The 22,322-nt window shown below is 42.6% G+C and overlaps 1 protein-coding gene across 5 annotated transcripts in view; it reads left to right on the top strand.

Annotated features, from left to right (window-relative positions):
• Window positions 1-22,322, top strand: part of LRP5 (LDL receptor related protein 5) — a 192,271-nt gene that overhangs the window by 17,324 nt on the left and 152,625 nt on the right. The window contains exon 1 of one of the 5 annotated variants that reach the window (XM_075425035.1): window positions 15,895-15,913. The exons of the other annotated variants lie outside the window; for them this stretch is intronic. The gene's annotated coding sequence lies outside the window, so the exon portion shown is untranslated. Of the gene's footprint in view, window positions 1-15,894; window positions 15,914-22,322 lie in introns of those variants that run through there. 5 annotated transcript variants of the gene reach the window in all.

Below are 22,322 nucleotides of genomic sequence, written 5' to 3'. Positions count from 1 at the left end.
GAAGTTGAACAAGACTGGGCCCAGTACTGACCCCTGAGGGACACCACTAGTTACCGGCCTCCCACAAGACTCAGCGCCGCTGAAGACTACCCTCTGAGTTCTGCCATTCAGCCAGTTCTCAATCCACCCCACCGACCACTCATCCAGCCCACACTTCCTGAGCTTCCCTAAGAGGATATCATGGGAGACTGTGTCGAAAGCCTTGCTGAAGTCGAGGTAGACAACGTCCACGGCTCTCCCTTCGTCTACCCAGCCAGTCATGCCATCGTAGAAAGCTATCAGATTGGTCAGGCATGATTTCCCCTTGGTGAATCCATGCTGACGACTCCTGATTACGTTCTTTTCCTCCACTTGCTTGTTGATGACCTCCAGGATAAGCTGCTCCATCACCTTTCGTGGGATGGAGGTGAGGCTGACCGGCCTGTAGTTCCCTGGGTCCTCCTTCTTGCCCTTTTTGAAGACTGGAGTGACATTGGCCTTTCTCCAGTCCTCGGGCACCTCTCCTGTCCTCCAGGACCTCTCAAAGATGATGGAGAGTGGCTCAGCAATGACATCCGCCAGCTCCCTCAGCACTCGTGGGTGCATTCCATCGGGGCCCATGGATTTGTGGACGTCCAGATTGCTTAAGTGATCCCTCACACAGTGCTCCTCGACCAAGTGAAAGTCGTCCTCTTTGTAGGCTTCTTCTCGTACCTCCGGGGCCTGGGATTCCTGAGGGCCAGTCTTAGCACTGAGGACTGAAGCAAAGAAGGCATTCAGTAGCTCTGCCTTCTCCGCATCCTCCGTCACCAGGACACCCGCCTCATTCAGCAGCGGCCCCACATTGTCCCTAGCCTTCCTTTTGCTGCTGATGTAGTTGAAGAAGCCCTTCTTGTTGTTTTTGACATCCCTTGCCAGCTTCAATTCCAGGTGAGCCTTGGCCTTCCTCGTTGCATCCCTGCATGACCACATTTCTGTATTCTTCCCAAGTGTCCTTTCCCTCCTTCCACATTCCATGGACCTTTCTCTTCTGTCTGATCTCCGCTAGAAGCTCCTTGTTCAACCATGCAGGTCTCCTGCCTCCTTTGCTCGATTTCTTTCTCAGGGGGATGCATTGCTCCTGAGCATGGAGGAAGTGACGTTTAAAGAGTGACCAGCACTCATGGACGCCCCTGCCTTCGAGAGCCCTGGCCCACGGGATTTCTGCCAGTAGCTCCTTGAAGAGGCCAAAGTTAGCCCTCTTGAGGTCCAAGGTTTTGATCCTGCTTATTGCCCTGCTTCCTCCATGCAGGATCCTGAACTCAACCATTTCACGGTCACTGCAGCTGAGTCTACCTCCAACCTTCACATCCTCAACCAGTCTCTCCTTGTTTGTTAATACAAGGTCCAGCAGAGAGCCTTTCCTTGTTGGTTCCTCCACCACTTGCATCGGAACATTATCATCTATGCTCTGCAGGAACCTCCTGGATTGCGCCTGCCTAGCTGTGTGGTCTTCCCAGCTGATGTCAGGGTGGTTGAAGTCCCCCATGAGAACCAGGGCCTGTGACTGTGAGGCTGCTTGCAGCTGCCTGTAGAAGGCCTCATCAACCTTCTCCTCCTGGTCAGGTGGCCTGTAGTACACACCCACCGTAATGTCACTCGTGTGAGCCTGTCCCTTAATTCTAACCCACAAGCTTTCAACTCGTTCCTCATTTGCCCCTGGGCCAAGCTCAATGCATTCCAATTGCTCCCTCACATATAGAGCAACTCCCCCACCTCTCCTTGTTGGTCTGTCTTTCCTAAAGAGTCTGTAGCCATCTATGACAGCATTCCAGTCATGCAAGCTGTCCCACCACGTTTCTGTGATGGCGACCAAGTCGTAGCCGTCCTGCTGTATAATGGCTTCCAGCTCCTCCTGTTTATTGCCCATGCTACGTGCGTTGGTATAGACACAATTGAGCTGGGCTGTCAATCTCACCTCTGACCCTGGCACACCAAGCCTGGGCTCGTCCCTAGTGAGCTGGGCGATGTCCCCTTCCCCCTTCGAACCTAGTTTAAAGCCCTCTCAATGAGCCCTGCCAGCTCATGGCCAAGAATCCTTTTTCCCCTTTGAGATAACTGCGATGAACCTGTCATCAGCAGTTCCGGTGCTGTGTACACCTCCCCATGATCAAAGAAGCCAATATTTGACTGATGGCACCAGTTGCTGAGCCACCTGTTGACCAGGTGAGTTTTCCTGCCCCTTTCAGTGCTGTTCCCTGTCACTGAAGGGATGGAGGAAAACACCACCTGCACCCCTGATCCCTCAACCAGTCGCCCCAGTGCCCTGAAGTCCCTTTTGATGGCCTTGGGACTTCTTTCTGCGATCTCGTCCCCGCCAACCTGCATTACCAAGTTGATCAGGCAGGACTTGCCCTTGATGAAGCCATGTTGGCTGTCCCCAATCACCTCCTTGTTATCCATGTGCCTTAGCATGGTTTCCAGGAGGATCTGCTCCATCATCTTGCCAAGCACGGAGGTGAGGCTGACTGGCCTGTAGTTCCCCGGGTCTTCCTTTTATCCCTTTTTAATAATGGGGGTGATGTTGCCCCTTCTCCAGTCAGTGGGGACCTCCCCAGACCACCACGACCTCTCAAATATAATGGAGAGTGGTTTGGCAGCTTTGTCCGCCAGTTCCCTCAGGACCTGCGGGTGCATCTCTTCAGGACCCATGGACTTGTGCACCTTCAGGTTCTTCAGGCAGTCTCGAACCTGGTCTTCTCCTACAGTGGGCGATTCTTCATTCTCCCAGTCCCCATCTTTGCCTTCTGCAACTTGGGCGGTGTGGCTAGAGCAGTTGCTGTTGAAGACTGAGGCAAAAAAGTCGTTAAGCACCTCAGCTTTCTCCATGTCCCGGGTAACCAGGTCTCCAACTTCCTTCCGGAGAAGGGCCCACATTTTCCCTAGCCTTCCTTCTGTCACTGACATACCTATAGAAGGCTTTCTTGTTCCCTTTGACATCCCTGGCCAGATTTAATTCTGTCAGGGCTTTAGCTTTCCTAACTTGCTCCCTGGCTACTTGGATGATTTCTCTGTATTCCTCCCAAGCTACCTGTCCTTGTTTCTCCCCATCCTTTTTACAAGCCCCCTTCAGGTACTGGAAGGCTGCCATAAGGTCTTCCCGGATTCTTCTCTTCTCCAGGGGGAGCAGCCCCAGCTCTCTCAGCCTGTCCTCACAGGAGAGGTGTTCCTTCCCTCTGACTGTTTTTGTGGCCCTCCTCTGGACCTGATCCCACTGGTCCATGTCTTTCCTGTGCTAAGTACTCCAGAGCTGGATGCAGCTAAATCTAAACTCAGTGTGTTAGTTTTGCAAGTCTGCATGCTTGTTTGTGCTGCACCTCATTAGTGACAAGAATAGCATCTTGGGCAATATTCTAAGCAACACAGAAATGGAGCGTGTGTTTGCATTTATAGAATGATGTGATAGAGGGTTAGATGTATGGATTAACTGTTCTGCTGGACTAGATAAATGTTTTCTCCTTTGATGTTGTCCTCTTCTGTGGTGTCCTCGGACAATTACTGCATGAGACGAAGTTTTTAGTATGAAAGCTTCAACTTAAGTAACCTTTAGAAGTATTTGGTGTCATTTGATATCAAGTCTTGTTGCCTTATTAAGTGTATATATAGAGAGAGGTGTGTGTATATGTACGTGTATATATAAACATAGTTTGCATTCTAGGGTTTTATAAAGGTAACAACATAGTGCTGTAATCAGTGGAGCACATTCTTCAGAGATGCCGTAACTTCCACCAAGTAAAACATAAGAAAGTTAATGTTTTTCACCTATTGATAATGTAGAGGAAATAAAGTGCATCCTCTCACTTCTGAGCTTCATGGTGCAATTATTGAGAAGTAATGGATGGATGAGAATGACTTCTAGTTGTTGGCTGCTTAGTGACTTTTATAAAATGAGTCAGTGGTTTTGAATCTCATTCCTATTAAGTCAATAATGTGTATCACACAGTGCTGCTCAAAGTTGCAAGTATTTGTCACAGCAAAGGAGAGAAAAACCCCTCAATAGTCCTCAAAAGTGAGTTACTTTTTATCGCCTGGGTAGAGTCTGTTGATGACAAGGATGACCCATATTGCATGTGATAATGAGTAGAAGACTGACATGAGCAGGGAGTTCTGGATTTTAGGTCCCATTTTTAAAGGATAAAGGAATCTTCATCTTTATTAGCATGGTCTTTAGTTAATTTCTGCAGTAGATGAGCTTGATAAAGGAGTTGTATGTTTGCACTTTGTACTGCTTTTATTGTAATGTTACAATGCTTTCTGTAAGTAGAAAGTGAAGGTTGCCCTAGCTCTGAGCAAGTATTTAGTTACAGAGTGAGGTGCCTAAGTTTAGTATAAAAGTGAAGGGCTTCAGTCAACTGTGCTTCAGCTTAGCACTTGTTTGGTATGTGTTTGGGGTTTTTTTGTTGGTTGGCTGTTTTTGAAGAAGGCTGTTTTTCATAAGAAGCAGGTGCTTTTGTGGTCTAGTTTACATCCAGTTTTTAGAGAAGGTAGATTTTTCCTCTAGTTTAACTCTTCCAGAGAGTGCTTCAAAGGCTAGGTGGATGTAGCCATCATGTTCAATTTTCTTGCAATTCACTAATGAAATGTAAGGTGTCTTTTGTGTGGTTGTTTTTTTAATTATCCACATAAAGCTTACATTGGGGCAAAACAAAATGTATATATTTTTTTAAGCAAGACCTCCATCTTTACTATGTAGGAAAAACAGCCCTTCTACTTTGCATGTAAGTGTGTGGGTTAAATTGGCAGATAAGTGTTTGGTTAAAACAATAACTAGGCTTTGCTGTTTATACAGGTGGGGAAACCATAGGTAAAAGAAAACTGAAGAATTAAGTCTTGAAGTGAACTGGGAAGAAAAGAATAATATGTTTTTTTGCTTCAACCTGCTGCTGAAGTTGAGGTGTGCCATACTTTCCTAGTACTGCTCCTACTTTGTGTTTCTGTAGTATGAGAGTATTTGATGATGTGGCAGCTTCTCTTGCATATGCATTATAGACAGTTAATGTCTTATACCCATGTAGGATGTTACTGAGACTCACATGAACATTGCAACAAGTAAATAAGCCTAACTTCAAAAATAAAAAATGACTAATAGTTTGTTGTAGCTCTACATGAAAATATTTTTAAATCTTAAGTTTTGTGTGTTTGTGGATGACTAGGTCTAAGTTTAAAGTGTACAAGTAAAGCAGACCTGTGTGTGCCACTGTATTATTTTTTTTTTAAGCACAAAACCACCTATAGAGTTTCTTCCCCTGAACATCACATGTACAAGACAGCATCACAGAGACAGTGCTCTGCAAGTCTGAAACCAGACAATATTCCGGCTGCAGCTGAGCTGGGCAAAGAATTTGCCTTAGTACTTTTTTTATCTGCTTGCCTTTGTAATCCAAGATCCTTTTGACAGGATCGGCTCAAGGAAAGCAAGTATGTGTGCAATCATGCTGACAGATTTCAGGGCACTGCAACATCTGTGAGGTAGTAGGAAACCGGGGGATGAGGAGCAACGTGCAACTGGGGTTGGGTGGGAACGGGGAGGAGGAATTCAGCTAGACGCATTTTCAGGCAGAACAAAACACATCTGACCCAGCCCAATACAAAGGGCATATTTAAATCAAGATCTCTCCTAACACAGTGTAGCTGGATCTCAGTTTGCAGAGAGTTTATGGTTTGGCTTGGAATATTGCATTTATTAGGGGAATGTGTACTACACCATGCAGTGCCCTGGAGTTTGGGGAACCCCTCCAGCTGCTCTGCCTTTTGTAGTTTTACAACCTTCCCTCAGTCCAGAACATCACCACTTCTTTAATATTGTTTTAGTCTTCTTTTTGGGACCTTTATCCCTGGTTACATGTCACACTATCACATACATAACATATCACACAATTCTGCAGACACCATAATTCAACAGACAATGAGGAGAGTGACCAATTAATAACCATGAGATTGTACAGAAAGTAGTTAGCTGCAAAACAAACAGAACCAGAAAGGTTAAACAGCTCCTATGTAACTCATCTTTAAGGCCCCAAATTTCCGTTCTCTCTCAGATTTTCTTCAGTTTTAATAATTATCTAGACTCGAAACCTTTCCCAAGAAAGTAAATTAGGCATTCTGCGGCTGAATTCCAAAACGGATTTCCCTTCTTGCGCACACAAACTGCCAGCCTATAAAAATAAGTGCAAGGAGATTGATACAGTCTGCTTTCTTTTGAATATTATCAACAAAGGTTCAAATGTGGAGAGCCTCTTTTATTCTGGAGGTTTGGAAGTGACAACTGTTTTTTTTTTTTTTGAAAATGTCCTGAGATTCCACATTTTGGAGGGACAAATAGCTCAGATGATTAATTCATGTTTCTCCAGCTAGACTAGCACTTCTACTTTATCACTGTCTGTTAGGGACCCTTTGCACACTTAGGAAAAGGAAGGGGCAATTTTTGCCAGTTCGTGATCTTCACTGATTTGCAATACAGCAGAATTATGAGCGAGTCCTGTACACCTGATAATGATAACAGAATGTGGTCTACCCTCTAAAGCAAGAGTATCATCAGTTAATGAGCAATACTTACCTACCTTACTCACACAGATCAATTTGAGCTAACCACGTGCTTTGCCAGTATGTGAACTGCTATACCATTGAAGACAATGCTGGTGTTAATTTGCATTAACAGCAGAGTGCAGGCATGCCCAAACAGCATAGGATCCTATTCCATTATATCCATAAATATCATACACTGACCACCAAAGACACATGAAATCAGTTCATCAAAACAGCTGTATTCAGTTCAGTTTTACTTAACACTTCAGACTTTGGAAGAGTTGAATCTTCAACTCAATTTGTAATGTACTGTGATCATTTTAACCCAAAAATAAAGCAAGTCAGATTTTTTTTTTTCCTGATCCTTGACCAACTTCTGACAAAAATGAAAGAAAAGTTAGTGAAATACTGAACATGCTCTCTCTTCCAGCAAATCCATCATTTTTGAACATATGTTTGAGAAAAAGCTAAATTATCAGAAGCTCCGTGTCTTTACCTCCACAATATTGAAAACCAATTAGATTTATAGAATAATAATTATAAAGAAGATAGCAGAAAAGCTTCCTTCATGTAGTTCTGGCAGAACAAATGCTCCAGATAACTTGCAGGACAAACACTGACCTTAGAGAGACAAAAGGAGCCATAAGGAATGAATTCAGGTTAAACAATGTTCTTGGCTAAAGCAGAATCATCTCCAGCAAGGAGTGATTTACAAAACTTGGAGCAGATTACTGTATTTATTTGCTGCATTAGAGGAGGCAGGTTAAGTATTATCAGTGATATAAATGCAAGCACAGTATTACAGATTTCATTATCTTAAATAATCCTTTTCAGCCCATCTTCTCTTTGCTCTCCTTCCTAACAAGCTCTCTCAAAAAAACTTAAATATTTGACTGGAAGACAGTCATGAGACTTGCAGAAAAATGACAATTCTGTCCACAGCTTGGCACTAAAAACTCTCAACTTCACACCCTCTAAAGCCCAGTATCATGTGGTAGGTTCCCTTTAACAAGATGGTTTTATTTGGGAAGATTGTTAACTGTTAGAAGAAAATCACGTCAAATTATGGAACTTGGGTTAGAGTCTTCCACATCTGACATGACTACAGTTTTGTTCCAATGAATAACATTTGCCAGCAGCTGAATCCAGCGCATGTTATTTCTGAGTAATTTTCTGCATTTTATAAATTTATTACATTTTCAAGGGTACATATCATATGTTTGGTGGAGATAGAAGTAAAATGTCTTTTTCCAGCTTTCTTAAGATTTGCGTCTTTTGGAGTTAATGTAACATCTAGAACCGGAACTAGAAGTTGGAAACCATTCACATCAGAAACAAGCATACCTTTGTTCAAATCCTGGAGAAAACTTGCAAGCCAAATTTTCCAAATGCTGTAGAACCACTATTTTATTCATTAAAAAGTTTGGAACCATCATTGCTGCATAATCTACTATTATTGGCCAGACAGCTGTCTGCCAAACCAAGGAGGAATAAAATAAACCACAAAAAATCCCCAGAAAAGAACCTTGCTCTCATTGGCATCCAGGATCTAAAAAGGGGACACTGCAGGGTTTTTTTTCCCCATTCATGGATTGACCTGAACTGTTATTCACAACAAAAGTCATGTTTAGATGTTAAAGGAAGTCACCCCTTTGTCTGTATTCTTCTAAAACAGGTTATGCAGAAGTAGGACAAATCTTCAGTTTCCTCTGCAATTTAAAAACTCTGCTGAGCATAACGTGGGAATGGGGGGAAATTCATACCTATTGCATTTAAAATAACAACAGCAAAATTATTGCCATGTACTCTGCATCACAGAATGTGAAACATCCAAGTATGTTTTTTTTTTTTCTGCCACATCCACCATCCCTATTTTTAAGCACTTCTTTTGTACTTACCCATTTTGGCAAAGCCAAACAGCAATACTATGTAAGAGACTACTTCATTGCCACTGCGGCTTATTCTTAAATCGGAAAATATCAGAAATCTCAATGGACGGGCTGTTTCCAATTTTTCTGGGTACAAGCAGAGTGCCATACTAATTCTCAAAAAGATAACTGTCATGAGTCAACTGACAGATGGCTCCAGTATGGTTTGAATACGGTAAATGCTGTTATGGAATTGAAACTAGTATCCTATGGTATTAGACAAAATACAAGTTTGTACTTTAAAGAATCCTTAATAAAAATATGAAACCTTCTCACTGACAAGAGAATGAAAGTATTTGGTATTACAGAATCTCTGCAAAGAGGAGCGATACTTGAACAGGATGGTCTGGTAGAATGGAAATCAAATCCTTGTCTGCCAGGTTCCTTATCAGTACCACCATCCCATGAACATCCATTCCTAACTTGGCTCTCTGGGTCCGACATAGAAACACAATCCAATAAGGAGTTCATGCACGATCCACCATGTTGCAAAGAGATGGTAACGGGGTGGACTTTGCTAGCACTGTGCACGTGAACACCACTGCTCATATCAAATTGAAGCCATTCATTTCCTAAGTTCCACATTAGAATAGGTCAGTGAAAACATGCTGTCTGAGCAGGCAATAAACAAATTTGTGTTTCAGTTAACCAGCCACGACGTGTAACAGGCTGAGGAGAGAGGTAAAGTATTTGTTCTTCAGTGTCTGAACAGCTGCGGGTAACACAAGGCTGAGTGTTTATTCAGCAAACGGTTCGACTGGTGCTGCAATAGAGATGCCAGTGTATTCTTATAAAAGGGCCATGGACCTGCCCTTGACATGAATGTGTGTGCCATCAGCAGCTGTATTTTTATGGCAGTACCTTCTTGGTGACTTGCTGAGTGACTTGCCTCAGAACATGGTCCTCAGAGACTGGTGAACAAAGTTTCTGGCTGAGGTAGGGCCACTGCAGGCATTTGCGTGAGAGACACTATAAAACAGTACTCCTCAGTGCAAGTAATTTGTCATTAAAGGTTGCCCACACAGTTTTTTGGACCCAGGGTTACAAATTGTAAGTGCTTACAGCATCTTTCACTCTTATGGACAGCAGCGTAAAGACCATAGCTTTGTGTAGCTGAAGGAGGTGAGCATCCACTGCGGTAGTCTGTGATGGATCTGGAGAAGTTAGCTCATTATGTCCTGAGACAGCAGCTGGTCTGTGAGGCCTGTGACAGCCTTCCTTGTATCACACTGTTCTTAATGTAGAGGAGGTTTGGAGGCTGGCTGTGGTGCAGGTCAGTAGATCACCCATGCATCTGTAATAGGTCTCCCTCTGCTATCTAGTTCCTCCATTTGGACACAGTGTTGGACTCAAATATCCCAGTGCAAACCTGTGACGTACTTATGCCCAGTTGTCCTTAGAGTGGATAAGTTTTCATCTTACTTGTGGGGTTTACTGTCTACATTTAGACTGGACCTTGGGAGCTTTGTCCATGATCACTAAAGTTTGATGGATTTATCGGTTTAACCTCCTTTGGAGTTCAGTGCAGGTTCTAATCTTCAGCCACTACCAAACTCAAAAGTTGACTTTTGAAATTGGAAGATGCTTAGCTTAACAGCCATTTTAAAAGCAGTCATATTCAAAGCCTTGTTGGTGGTGTCTGTCTGGAGCCAAAATGCCCTAATCCCCAATAGACAGTATATTTGCATTTAAGCGGTCATGTGCATTGTGATACTTGAGTAGCAAATAGCAGCAGATTCGTCAGAAGAATAAGTAAATTGTTGTGAACAATATACATCTGCTTTTGGGAAAATCCCATGTATATTTTAACCTCTATAAAATGCTCAGGTGAGAACTTGAAGTCCAGAAGAGGTAGGGGTCCAGGCTGCAGAGATACTGTCTGTTTAGCTTTAGCTAGTCAGGATTGTATGAGGCTGCAGCCCTCACAACTGTTTGGCTGAACACCAGTTGTGCATTGCACAGGGAGAGGTTGCCAAGAGCCAGTTTTGCAATAATGTTTAGAAATTTCCTCTAACAAAACAGACTAGTCGAAGATTGCTTTATGTTCTAGTGATTCTGTGTTCCTCTCTAAATAAAGCGGTGAAGTGCTGCAAGTCTTACCTAATGAGTGTCTCGGCAACTTGGTGTAAGTGTCCCCACATCATGGCTGATACTCTGTTTTTTGTTTAGTTTTTCAGCAGATCTCTAAATATGTTCTCTGTGCTGCTTGGTGGTCTGTGTTGTTTTGGCTGCTTGTATGGGCTTGGCTGTTCTCCTTTCCAGCTGCTAAACTGTGTTAAAAGAAGATGAAATACTCTGTTTCGGTGTTTGCTGCAGCAGTATTAAGGACAGGCTGAGAGCGCCATTGCCTTATGCATCAGCGGGGGAGTTCATGGGCCATGCTTAATGGGTGGTCTGTGGGAAAAGACAAAAAAGTTGGAGGAACCCTTGTTTAAAATAACGTGTCCATAGCAAAGTGATCTTGAACACATATATCTTGCTTTGAGCCTCTGCAGAGGTGGAATTGCACTGTATTATGCATACTGAATCCAATCATTTGGCTTTTCTGGTATGTGAAGATTTTTTACTTAAGTAGATAATACAACTAGAAACAGGATAAACCAACAATGAGGAAGTTCGGAGTGTGCTGTTGGAGAGTTTTAAAACCCTTTATTGCCATCCCAGACAATCTAAACAAATCCTAAATTTCATAATTTGTATAAAGCACCTTTGCTGGACTTGTTCAGAGCGTGCTCTCTTTGGAAAAATCCTTTGGTATCTCTTGACCAAGGGAAGTGAACAAATTCAGGCGAACAGAGATGAAATGGTATATAATCAGTGCTATATTTTTTTGTTACTGCTAACGTTGTTATTTAAAAACTGTAGGCTGCCAAACAAAACCAACAGTCTGAAGTAAATCTCTTGTCTTCCTAAGACCCTGTCATTATTGGGGGGAACCCTACACGATCCAGAAAATACAAGATCTTCAAAAAACTTGCTGCTTGTTTATTTAAAAAAAAAAAAGGAGGTAGCTAGCAGTTTATTTAGCAATGTTTGAGGATTAGTATTTGATAAAGCTACTAAGTTCATCTGGTTCAGGAGGACAACAGAAACAGTGATGTGAGTATTATGTTACTGGAAGAGTTCTTAAAAATGTTTTGTGTAGAACAAAGCATTAAACACAAGCAACCCCACACCCTTGTAATTAAGATTTTCAGTGAAGTGGTGTGGGGAGTTCAGTCCATGGAGCTCTTTTTTTTTTCGGTCTTCAATTTTAAGACACACATATGAAACTCCTCCGCCGAGGCAGGAATTAACTGCACAAAAGCCATACCTGGGGAATTGTTATCCAACTGCTATTAAAGATCACCTCTTGCAAGCAATTCTGCAGCTTCTGTAGTGTGCTCCAGTATCTTCAGAGCATGTTTCTCTCTGCATTGTCGCTGCGTTCCCTTCCCCATCAATGAAGAGCCCAAAGCCTGACCTGCTCTGATTTCTTTAGTGTGTCCTTTCTCTAGTGGCTAAGATTAATGATCTTCACGCTCTCATAAAAGCATTTACTGGTTGGACCGTTGTTTTATTCTGTATCTCACTGCCTTCCCAGTTCCTCTCCTAGATTAGAATAACAAACTTTATATGTTTTCTAAACCTACTTAAAACTTTGAAAAAATATTTTTCTGTGGACCATTTCCAGCTTGCTGCTGCTAAACTAGATGTCCTTTAAACTTACATAATTTATTTACATAAACACCCCCCCAACCCCCCCCCCCCCCCCATATTTGTGGCTATAGCCATATCTCTTCTAGTAGATACATTGTTGGATGAACAGCCCCCTTCTACTTTAGTCTGGTGGCAAATACATCACTGAGATCCCAGCTGTCTTCTAGTATTCAGCAGTGATATGCAAGATAATACTTAGCATGTATAAATGAAACTGGTACCAAATATATTTCATAATATGGGATACTAGTGTGGCGTGGATTCCTTTGCCCTGGTTTATGCTTGGTGTGACCATGTAAACAATTTAAAATATAGGCAGTTAAAGAGTAAAATGTACAAAAATTGCCTGACATCTGCTGCACACAGTGTGTATAAATGTGGGATATTCTTAGTGCTTTAAAATAACTCTGCTGTCTCCCCCTGAATTTCAGACATTGATTCTACCTAAAATCAGATAAAATGGAAATAAATCCTCCTTACTTGATAACCAGAACACTTTCTTTCACAGTTTGGAAAGGGAAATTACTGTCAAATTGTTTGAGTTGGAGGGTTAGAGGAATGGGATTGAATTTGGGGAAGGAGTATGTTTTCCTCTTAAAGTAGCACTGTAAACCAGTCATCACTGACTAGCCATTTGTTGACAGCTCACTGACCTGTGCTCCCTCCCTGATTCACAGAGAGGAGAAAGCTGTGTCAGGAATAAAAAGCTGGGAGCATCGTGAAGCCTTCTGCTGGAAGATCTTCAAGTGCTTTGCTCAAGCATGAGTAGGCGTCATGACAGCCCTTTGAGATAATTAGCAGCAGAAGGAAGGCTATGTTTGTAGTGGATGGAATGATTTTTACAAATCATTGGGCTGAAGCACCTGTTCAAGTTCACTAAGGGGGTATATGTGGGAGTGATACTGAGGAGTCCTGATTTTTTTTAGTGCTGCACTCTACAAACTACTACCACCTACCTCTGTGTTGCAGCAAGAATGTTCTATAATTTAGTAATTACACTTGGAATTCACCTTATCTACAATAATGTGTTTTAAGGATGAAAGCAATAGCTCTCTATTCTTTGGAGGACCGTATCTGGCAAGTTTAGCTCAGATTGAGTATGTGCAGTTGGTACAGGAAGGTCAACATTTAATCCACCTTTTGAAGTTGATGATTTCAGATTCTCTGCAGCAGCAGCAGCTGCCAATAAAAAGGGCCAGGGTCCAGAATGCAGAGCTTAGAATATTTAAGAAAGAAACTTCTGATTTTTTTTCTTGCTAACTATAGAAGAATTTCATTAAAAGTCTGAAATGCTTCTGTGGGATTTGTACATGCCGTATTCCCTTCTTGCCTAGCAAGGTGTCAGACTGAGTTTTTCAGTTGTGCTTGATTTTAGGAGACAGGTTTGCCTAAACTCTTGATTGCCTTCCTGTCTCTTCCATGACTGAACCTCTCTCCTTTTTAGCTTCTTTCTTGGGTCTTTATGGCTCCAGTAGTGTTTGTGTGTCCTGGCACGTGAGCTTCCTGCCGACATCAGCTGCTCTCTCCCTTTTAGCTAAGCCAAGAAAAATGGGGAGAACGTGCAAAACGGTGACAGCATGTGGAATAACTTCCTTCCCTGAGTGTTTGGAAGGAGCCTTAGGCTACATATTAAATGTCTAAGCCTCCAAAAGATTTAGAGCTGAACGAGAGGGATCGCTTGGTGCTGTAGAACTGGTTTCTTTGATTAATTTACGGCTACTAGTACCCTACCTACGTGGTCTTGTTTCTGCATAGCATCTATTTGTAAGTGTAGAAAGCTGATACATACTTATTCCATATTCTGTCTTAAGAGTTTCCGTAAGACTGTACAGCCTTGGGTGCAGAAGTTTTGACATATTTGTTTTTTACCAACTTTGCCTGCGGCAGAGGTGGAAGGGTTGTTTTTGTTCCTTGGAAATGAATGTTTTTGCGGTTTGGGACATTGACTGCTGCAAGAATTACATGCTATTCTCGCTGTCCAGCAGTACAGATGGCTTAACCACAGAGGTCCCCTATGCATTTGTCCTGTTAAGAATTGAAATAATATTTGAAATACAGGTTGTTGCACACACTGTAATTTTGGATGGCTGTTATAGGGTGTATGCTTATTAAAATGAGTTCTTCATTGTATGTTGTGTACTGGGCTCCCAAGATCCTCAGTTACTTTTCTTAAAAGTGCAGTTAAACCTTTCCATGACCTTTAGCCTAGTTAACTGGCTTAAGAATTGTCAAATAAGGGTTTTCTCCTGTGCTGTACATAGGATTTGTATGTGTTCTACACTTCTGGTGCTTTCAGGAGTAGGAATCACGCGCATGCCGCAGTGTTCTCGTGTCTTTCTATTTTGGCTTTAAGGGGAAGGAGATAAAATGTAGGCATGTCAACAAGCATGAAGCAGCAGTATAAATACAGCTTTTAAAATCTCTTTTGCTCAGCTTGTCTTAGAACTGTTGCAGCAGCTAACCAGCAACTGATGACAAATGCTCTGTTGATTATAACTCATAATCATCGTAGTCTTAATATGTAAATGAGTTCAGCCATCAAAAAAAAAACCCATCAAACTGGTTTTCAGAACTATTACTGAAACTAGTTGCAAAGATCATGTAGTGCAATTTTTGGTTGTTTGTCCCATGGCCCTTTGCTGGGGCTAACAGATGCCCCTGAAGCACTTCATAAAATTTAAGTGCTGTAGATGGGATTGGTACAATTCTAACAAAAGATCAAAGTTAATGGCTGAATTCAGAAGCAACACACTAGCCTTTTCTGTTGGAAGGTAGTTACAGCTGAGTAGATGGCAGTAGACTTGCCATACTGCATAGTGCTTATGTTTCTAACAGAGGTGGATGGAAGGCAGAGAGAAAGATTAAGTATGGTGAAGTGCAGAGGAGTCCAAGCCTCATTTAAAAAAAATGCTTTTTTATATCGCTTATGAATGTGGTAGAGATGGTGGTTACGGAACTATGGCAGACGTGCTAAAACTGATACTGTTTATGGTGGTCAACCAAATGAATTAAAGTGTACAAATCCTCCAGTGTTCTATGATGTCTGCACAGCTTTCCCAATGCAGGTAAAACAGATAAAATTCAGTAATTAAACACAGACAAGGAACAGAAGACTTGCCCAAGAGCATTCAGGAGATCAAGAGCAAGGCTGGAAATTGAACCTATGCTTGATTTGTAACCAGCTTCATCAGTAATGTTTCCTTTTCTCCAGTTAATAGATTGATGAGAAGCTCTGTTTTCACACTGTTGTGCAGTAAGCCTCTGTATAGATAGCTCCATTATCAAGCCAAGGGTGTGTTTTCTACTTAGCTGAAAATTACTGGAAAATTGGTGGTTTTGTGAATAGAAGTAGTATGTCTTTCTAGAATGAAGTACACTTGATCAAGTACTGCATGATCCAAATGAGATTGTAGAATTGCTGCAAGAAGTCTGTAACTTTCTACAGTTTTGGCTTTGGTTTGTAACTACATTAAAATGTTGTCCTTTAAGTTGTGTGCTGATAGACTGGATACAAACAGTTTGTCCTCCACATTCATCCTATTACAGTTTGTTCTTTTCTTTTTTCAAAATAGGATCTGGTGTTTCCCTTTTCCAGCAATATGCAGTTGTCGGGAGCATTGCTGATCAAAATAGAGCATAACACTAAATACTCCTTTGAGAGTCTCCTGACTTTCTAACCATGGAATAACTTCTCAAGCAAGGGATATTGCCTCTGGTTGTGTAACAGATAAGCTCATTTGAAGGTCAGTGGGAATCAGCGTTGTTGCTAGTTTTTTGGGGGTCTCCCCCATCCCTCTCTTCAGAAACTGGTGTTAACTGGTCTTCCAGTTTGCCTTGTCAGGAGCTGTGCGGTAAAGAATTAAATGCACCACAGATAAGAGTGTTCTCTGGAGTTTCAAGCCTGGTTCAGGATTGAGAAGACAGCATGATTTGAAAGTGGAGTGGTGTGCACGTTCTTGGAAAGGAACCTTTGATTCTACATACACGTGGGATTCAAAATAAATAAAGTTACACCCTGTATTGGTGGGATGATCATGAATCTCTAGAATGCCTTGTTGATGGCATAGGAAATAAAGTTTTTAGTCAATGCCATTTGTTTTATTGCTCTTTGAGCTTTCTTTATTTCTCATTGTGAAGCCTTAAAAAAATCTGTTTGTTAGAATCCCATAGAGTATGAATGTGTCTGTTGAATTGCTAAACTGTTAAGTTTCGTAATTCTGTGAAACTGAATGCTATGCATCTGTCCTTCTGGAAAGGCATCTGCTTTCTTGCTTGCCTCTTTCAAATTTGCTGCTTACTAACTGGAAAAGTTGGAAATTTGAAAAGTTCTGTGAACTTTTCTTGAGACATCATGGAGGTTGTATTTAGTTGAAGCTGCAGAGTTACCAGAGCTAGCTTTGCATGCTAGTGAGTCATCACATTCTGACCTGATATGATAAATGCAAGGCCACGGAAACAGAGCATTTAATTGCCCTTCTGACTTTTGCAGTATTTTTAAAGTTGAGAGAGCTGTTTCTTCAGCAGCATTCCAGGCAAGAATCAGTCTTGAGAACCAATTACTTGTTTTGATCACTGGTTTTGAGGGGTTTTTTTGTCATACTAGTAATGCTCTGAAAAGGGCTCTTCAACCATATTTTATAAATTTTGGATCAAATAAAATAGGCTAGTGGGGAGGAGCAGGGAAGTGAATATGGTTTTCAAAATCAGAGTTCTGCCTTATCTCTTGTATTTTTTTCCAAAGGAAATTGAATGCTCATTTGTTCTTTAAAGGGATAAACTCTACCCGTTTTCAGTAATCAATCAGTTTACATCAGTGTATAGACACAGTAAAATTTTAACACAATTGCCTGCAAGGCAGCGTGATTTCCCCGCTGGGTCTTCATAGCCAACACAATGTGGCTGCACTTCAATCAGGATGACTCTGAAGCACAGAACTGACAGAGAACACAGTGTTTAATGTGTTTTCTGTATGCTGTTGCCCTACTGTGTGCGTCGGTGAGGAAGAAATCTCTTGAAAGGCATGGGGAGCTGGGATAATATTGATACTGATTGGATTAGACATTGTTCATGTCTGATCTTTAGTTAAGAAGCTGTTGAGTTCCTCTGCTGTTGGTTGGACTTGATATTTTAGGTTCCTTTTTCATTTTAAGTAGCATTAATAATGGCATCAGCATGGAAATGTCTAGATGAAAATCCGTCTATTCGTATTCCTCAAAACACATTTTTGGGACTATTTTTTTTTTTTTAATTTCACACAGAATCACAGAATGGTAGAGACCTCTGAGACCTCTGAGGATCATCTAGTCCAACCCCCATGCCACAGCAGAGTCACCTAGAGCAGGTTGCACAGGACCTCATCCAGGCAGGTTTTGAATATCCCCAGAGAAGGAGAATCCACAGCCTCTCTGGGCAACCAGTTCCAGGGCTCTGTCACCCTCAGAGTGAAGAAGTTTTTCTTCATGTTCAGCTGGAACTTCCTATGCCTCAGTTTGTGCCCATTGCCCCTTGTCCTGTTGCTGGGTGCCACTGAAAAGAGTCTGGCCCCATCCTCTTGACACCCACCATTAAGATATTCATAGGCATTTATAAGATCTTCTGTCAGTCTGCTCTTCTTCAGGCTAAACAAGCCCAGCTTCCTCCCTCAGCCTTAAATTTGTGCGTAGAGATTTTATGACTTTGATCTTTGGCTGGGTATGGGGCTGGTTTTGTGAGGCAACATGCGTAACTTGAGAAGTTCTCTGCCACAAAGAACTTGTAACTTAAGCATAGTCCACTAACATCAAACTTTCGAAATGTTCAAATGGTTTGGTACAGTGCCACTTAAGATAGACATGGTTATGGGGAACCAATGAGTTGCAGAGAAGAAAACAAGCACTTTGCATTCTAGACATTTTTTTCTTCTGTTTTCAATAACTAACCTTTTCGGCTTTCATGGTACTATTTACCATGGTCTTGTTTAACATCTTTATCAATGATCTGGATGAGGGGATTGAGTGCTCCCTCAATAAATTTGCAGATGACACTAAGCTGGGCAGGAGTGTCGATCTGCTCAAGGGTAGGAAGGCTCTGCAGAGGGATCTGGACAGACTGTATCAATGGGCCCAGGCCAACTGTATGAGTTTCAGCAAGCCCAAATGCCAGGTCCTGCGCTTGGGTCACAACAACCCCATGCAACACTGCAGGCTTGGGGAGGAGTGGCTGGAAAGCTGCCTGACGGAAAAGGATTTTTGGGTGTTGGTTGACAGTGGGCTGAACATGAGCCAGCAGTGTGCCCAGGTGGTCAAGAAGGCCAACAGCATCCTGGCTTGTATCAGGCATAGTGTGGCCAGCAGCAGTAGGGAAGTGATCGTGCCCCTGTACCCGGCACTGGTGAGGCCGCACCTGGAGTACTGTGTTCAGTTTTGGGCCCCTCACTACAAGAAAGACATTGAATTGCTGGAGCGTGTCCAGAGGAGGGCAACGAGGCTGGTGAAGGGTCTGGAGAACAAGTCTTACAAGGAGCGGCTGAGGGAACTGGGGCTCTTTAATCTGGAGAAGAGGAGGCTGGAGGGGGACCTTATTGCTCTCCACAGCTACTTGAAAGGAGGTTGTAGTGAGGCAGGTGTTGGTCTCTTGTCCCAAGTAACTAGTGATAGGACAAGAGGCAATGGCCTCAAGTTGCATCAGGGGAGGTTTAGATTAGACATTATGAAAAATTTCTTTACTGAAAGAGTGGTCAGACATTGGAACAGTCTGCCCAGGGAAGTGGTGGAGTCCCCATCCCTGGAGGTGTTTAAAAAATGTGTAGATGTGGCACTTCGGGATATGGTTTAGTAGGCATGGTGTTGTTGGGTGGGTAGTTGGACTTGTTGATCTTAGAGGTCTTTTCCAACCTTAATGATTCTATGATTATATTCCTAGTGTTTTTAAAGGTGACAGGATGACTCAGCAAGTTAGGAAATGAGATAGGAGTGATACTGAGACTTCCATTTCTTAACAATAATTCGCCTCCAGCTGTATAAACTTTGAGTTAAATATTGTAGAAAACAAGATAATACATTTTCAGTGAAACATTCATGATAACAATTGTGTCTTTGCTGTCCAACATCCTTACTAAAACCCACCAACTGATTTAAATTTTTCTTATTACTTTCATCAGCATAGACTTCCTCCAAAAAGAAAAATAAAGCCATCAGTCATGATTTAACCCCTAACTAAGCACCACACAGCCGCTCACTCACACCCCCTCCCCCCTGCCCCTGGTGGGATGGGGAGAAGAGTCGGAAAAAAACAGTAAAATTCGTGGGTTGAGATAAAGACAGTGTAATAGGAAAGCAAAGGAAGAGAAAATAATAGTAGTAATAACAACAATAATAATAATAAAATATAAAAAATGAGTGATGCACAGTGCAGTTGCTCACCACCCACCAACCAGCCCGTACCTGAGCAGTAATCCCGCCCCTGGCTGGCCAGCTTCCCCGGTTTATATACTGAGCATGACATCAAATGGTATGGAATATCCCTTTGGCCAGTTTGGGTCAGATGTCCTGACAATAGTCCCTCCCAGCTTCAGTTGGTAGAGCATGAGAAGCTGAAATTTTCATTGCCAAGAAGTCCAGTGGTATCCTGGGTTGCATTAAAAAGAGTGTGGCCAGCAGGTCAAAGGAGATCCTCCTTCCCCTTTACTCTGCCCTAGTGAGGCCACAAGTGGAGTACTGTGTCCAGTTCTGGGCTCCCCAGTTCAACAAAGATGAAGAACTACTGGAGAGAGTCCAGCAGAAGGCTACAAAGATGATGAGGGGACTGGAGCATGTCTCCTGTGAGGAAAGGCTGAGGGAGCTGGGCTTGTTTAGCCTGAAGAGAAGACTGACAGATGATGTTATAAATGTCTGTAAAGTCTTAAGGGCAGGTGTCGAGAATATGGGGCCGGACTCTTTTCAGTAGTGCCCAGGAACAGGACAAGCAGCAACGGGCACAAACTGAAGCACAGGAAGTTCCATCTGAACATGAGGAAAAACTTCTTTTTCCTCTGTAGTAGCATTAATAATGGCTTCAGCATGGAAATGTCTAGATGAAAATCTGTCTATTTGTATTCCTCAAAACACATTTTTGGAACAATATTTTTATTGTATTTATTTTATTTTTATATTTATGATATTTTTGGACATTATTGATATATATATTTATTATTATTATATAAACTTTTTATTTGGGAGGGACAACATTATTTGAGAGCAGTCCTACCAAGAAGGGCTTGGGGGTACTGATATATCAAAAGCTGGACGTGAGCCAACAATGTGCGCTCATAGCCCAGAAGGCCAACCGTATCCTGGGCTGCATCAAAAGCAGCACGGCCAGCAGGTTGAGCGAGGGGATTCTGCTCTTCTACGCTGCTCTGGTGAGACCCCACCTGGAGTCCTGTGTTGAGCTCTGGAGCCCTCAGCGCAGGAAAGAGACGGACCTGTTGGAATGGGTCCAGAGGAGGCCACAAAAATGATCAGAGGGATGGAACAGCTCTTCTCTGAGGAAAGGCTGAGAGAGTTGGGGCTGTTCAGCCTGGAGAAGACTCCAGTGAGACCTTATGGAGGCCTTTCAGTATTTAAAGGGGGCTTATAAGAGGGATGGGGACAGACTTTTCAGCAGGGCCTGTTGCAATAGGACAAGGGATAATGGTTTTAAACTTAAAGAGGGTAGACTTAGAGTGGATATAAGGAAGAAATGTTTTTTGATGAGGGTGGTGAAGCACTGGAAGAGATTGCCTAGAGAGGTGTAAGATGCCTTATCCCTGGAAACATTCAAGGCCAGGTTGGATGGGGCTCTGAACAATCTGATCTCGTTGAAGATGTCCCTGCTCATTGCAGGGGGGTGGACTAGATGACCCTTAAGGGTTCCTTCCAACTGAAGTAATGTAATTTTAGAACTGTTTTTCTTGTTTACTGCTGGTTGAAGAAGCAAGCCTGCACTTTTGGGAGAGAAATGAAATGGTTAATTTGGCCATCAGTCTGGCTGGTATGGCTGGGAAGGAATGTTCTGCAGTATGTCTACTTAATGTCCTCTTCTGGAGGAAGCAGTTGGGCCGAATTATGTCTTTGTCTGAATCATGCCTTCTCCACTCATAGCAGGTCCTTCAGAAGATCTTTACAATCTACCTCCACTAGAGTTTTTTAATATTCTGCGTAGGGAGTGGAGGGAGGAGTTATAGGACTCTGAACTTCACACCTTTCTCTTCCTCTCAGAGTGTGGAGGGACAACCTGAATTGCAAGCGCAGATTTCTCTCTTGTCTTTGAGTATAATGGCAAGTGAGATCGGGTATTACGGAAAAGTCATCTTGTCTGTGCTAAAATCTCTGCCAGTCTTACTACTGCTTCTGTATGTCTTACTGTCGGATCCAACTCAACGAGATTAATTTCCTTGCCTCTCATGAGTCCCTCTCCCCAGCTCCTTCCTTTCTGTCTGTGAATGCCAGTGTCATCTGCCAAGGTCTTGTCTTTGCCCAATTGAACTTTGCACATAAGAGATCAAGAACTTATGCAGGTACTGTTGGAATATGTCTGTGGCTGTCATTTTGACGTGTCTTTTAAGCTTCCCATCCCTTTTGCATCAATTATGTTAGCTCTCCCTTCAAAGCCTTTTCCTGGTCATTCAGTGCTAGGACTCCAGCTTCCACCACCCGCTTAGAGCTTCACACAGCAAGAACCTTTGTGCTTTTGCTCTGGCTACCTCTTCCAGCTAATAGCAGCCCCCACAAACTTCCACAACCCACATCATCATCTTTGTTCGAACTCTTCCTTGAATTTTGCTCTCATGGTGCAGGGGAGAAGACAATAGTTCTGAACCTCTGTCACAGTCTTTGCCATCTGGGACAGCACTTGGTAGGAGCATTTCAGGGTGCTATGTCTAGTACTGTTAGCTTCCTGCCTGCTACTGAAAGACATCCAAACTTGCATTCTGTGTGTTATTACTACTTCAACTTGGTGAACCAAGCTTTTAAATCATGAAGACTTCATTTTTTCTAAACCTGAGTTTATGAATTGACACAAGGTATTACTGAAGGGCATCAGTTTGAACTCTTAACTATGTTGAAGGTACTATCCATATCCTGCAGATGCAGAATTGGGCCTGCTCTTCCCTCTGTCTTTTGCTCCTTTGTCTGACATATGGAAGGAAGAGGT

Source organism: Opisthocomus hoazin, chromosome 7, assembly GCF_030867145.1.
Source record: "Opisthocomus hoazin isolate bOpiHoa1 chromosome 7, bOpiHoa1.hap1, whole genome shotgun sequence".
NCBI lineage: Eukaryota > Metazoa > Chordata > Aves > Opisthocomiformes > Opisthocomidae > Opisthocomus > Opisthocomus hoazin.
This window is presented reverse-complemented; position numbering and strand designations above follow the sequence as displayed.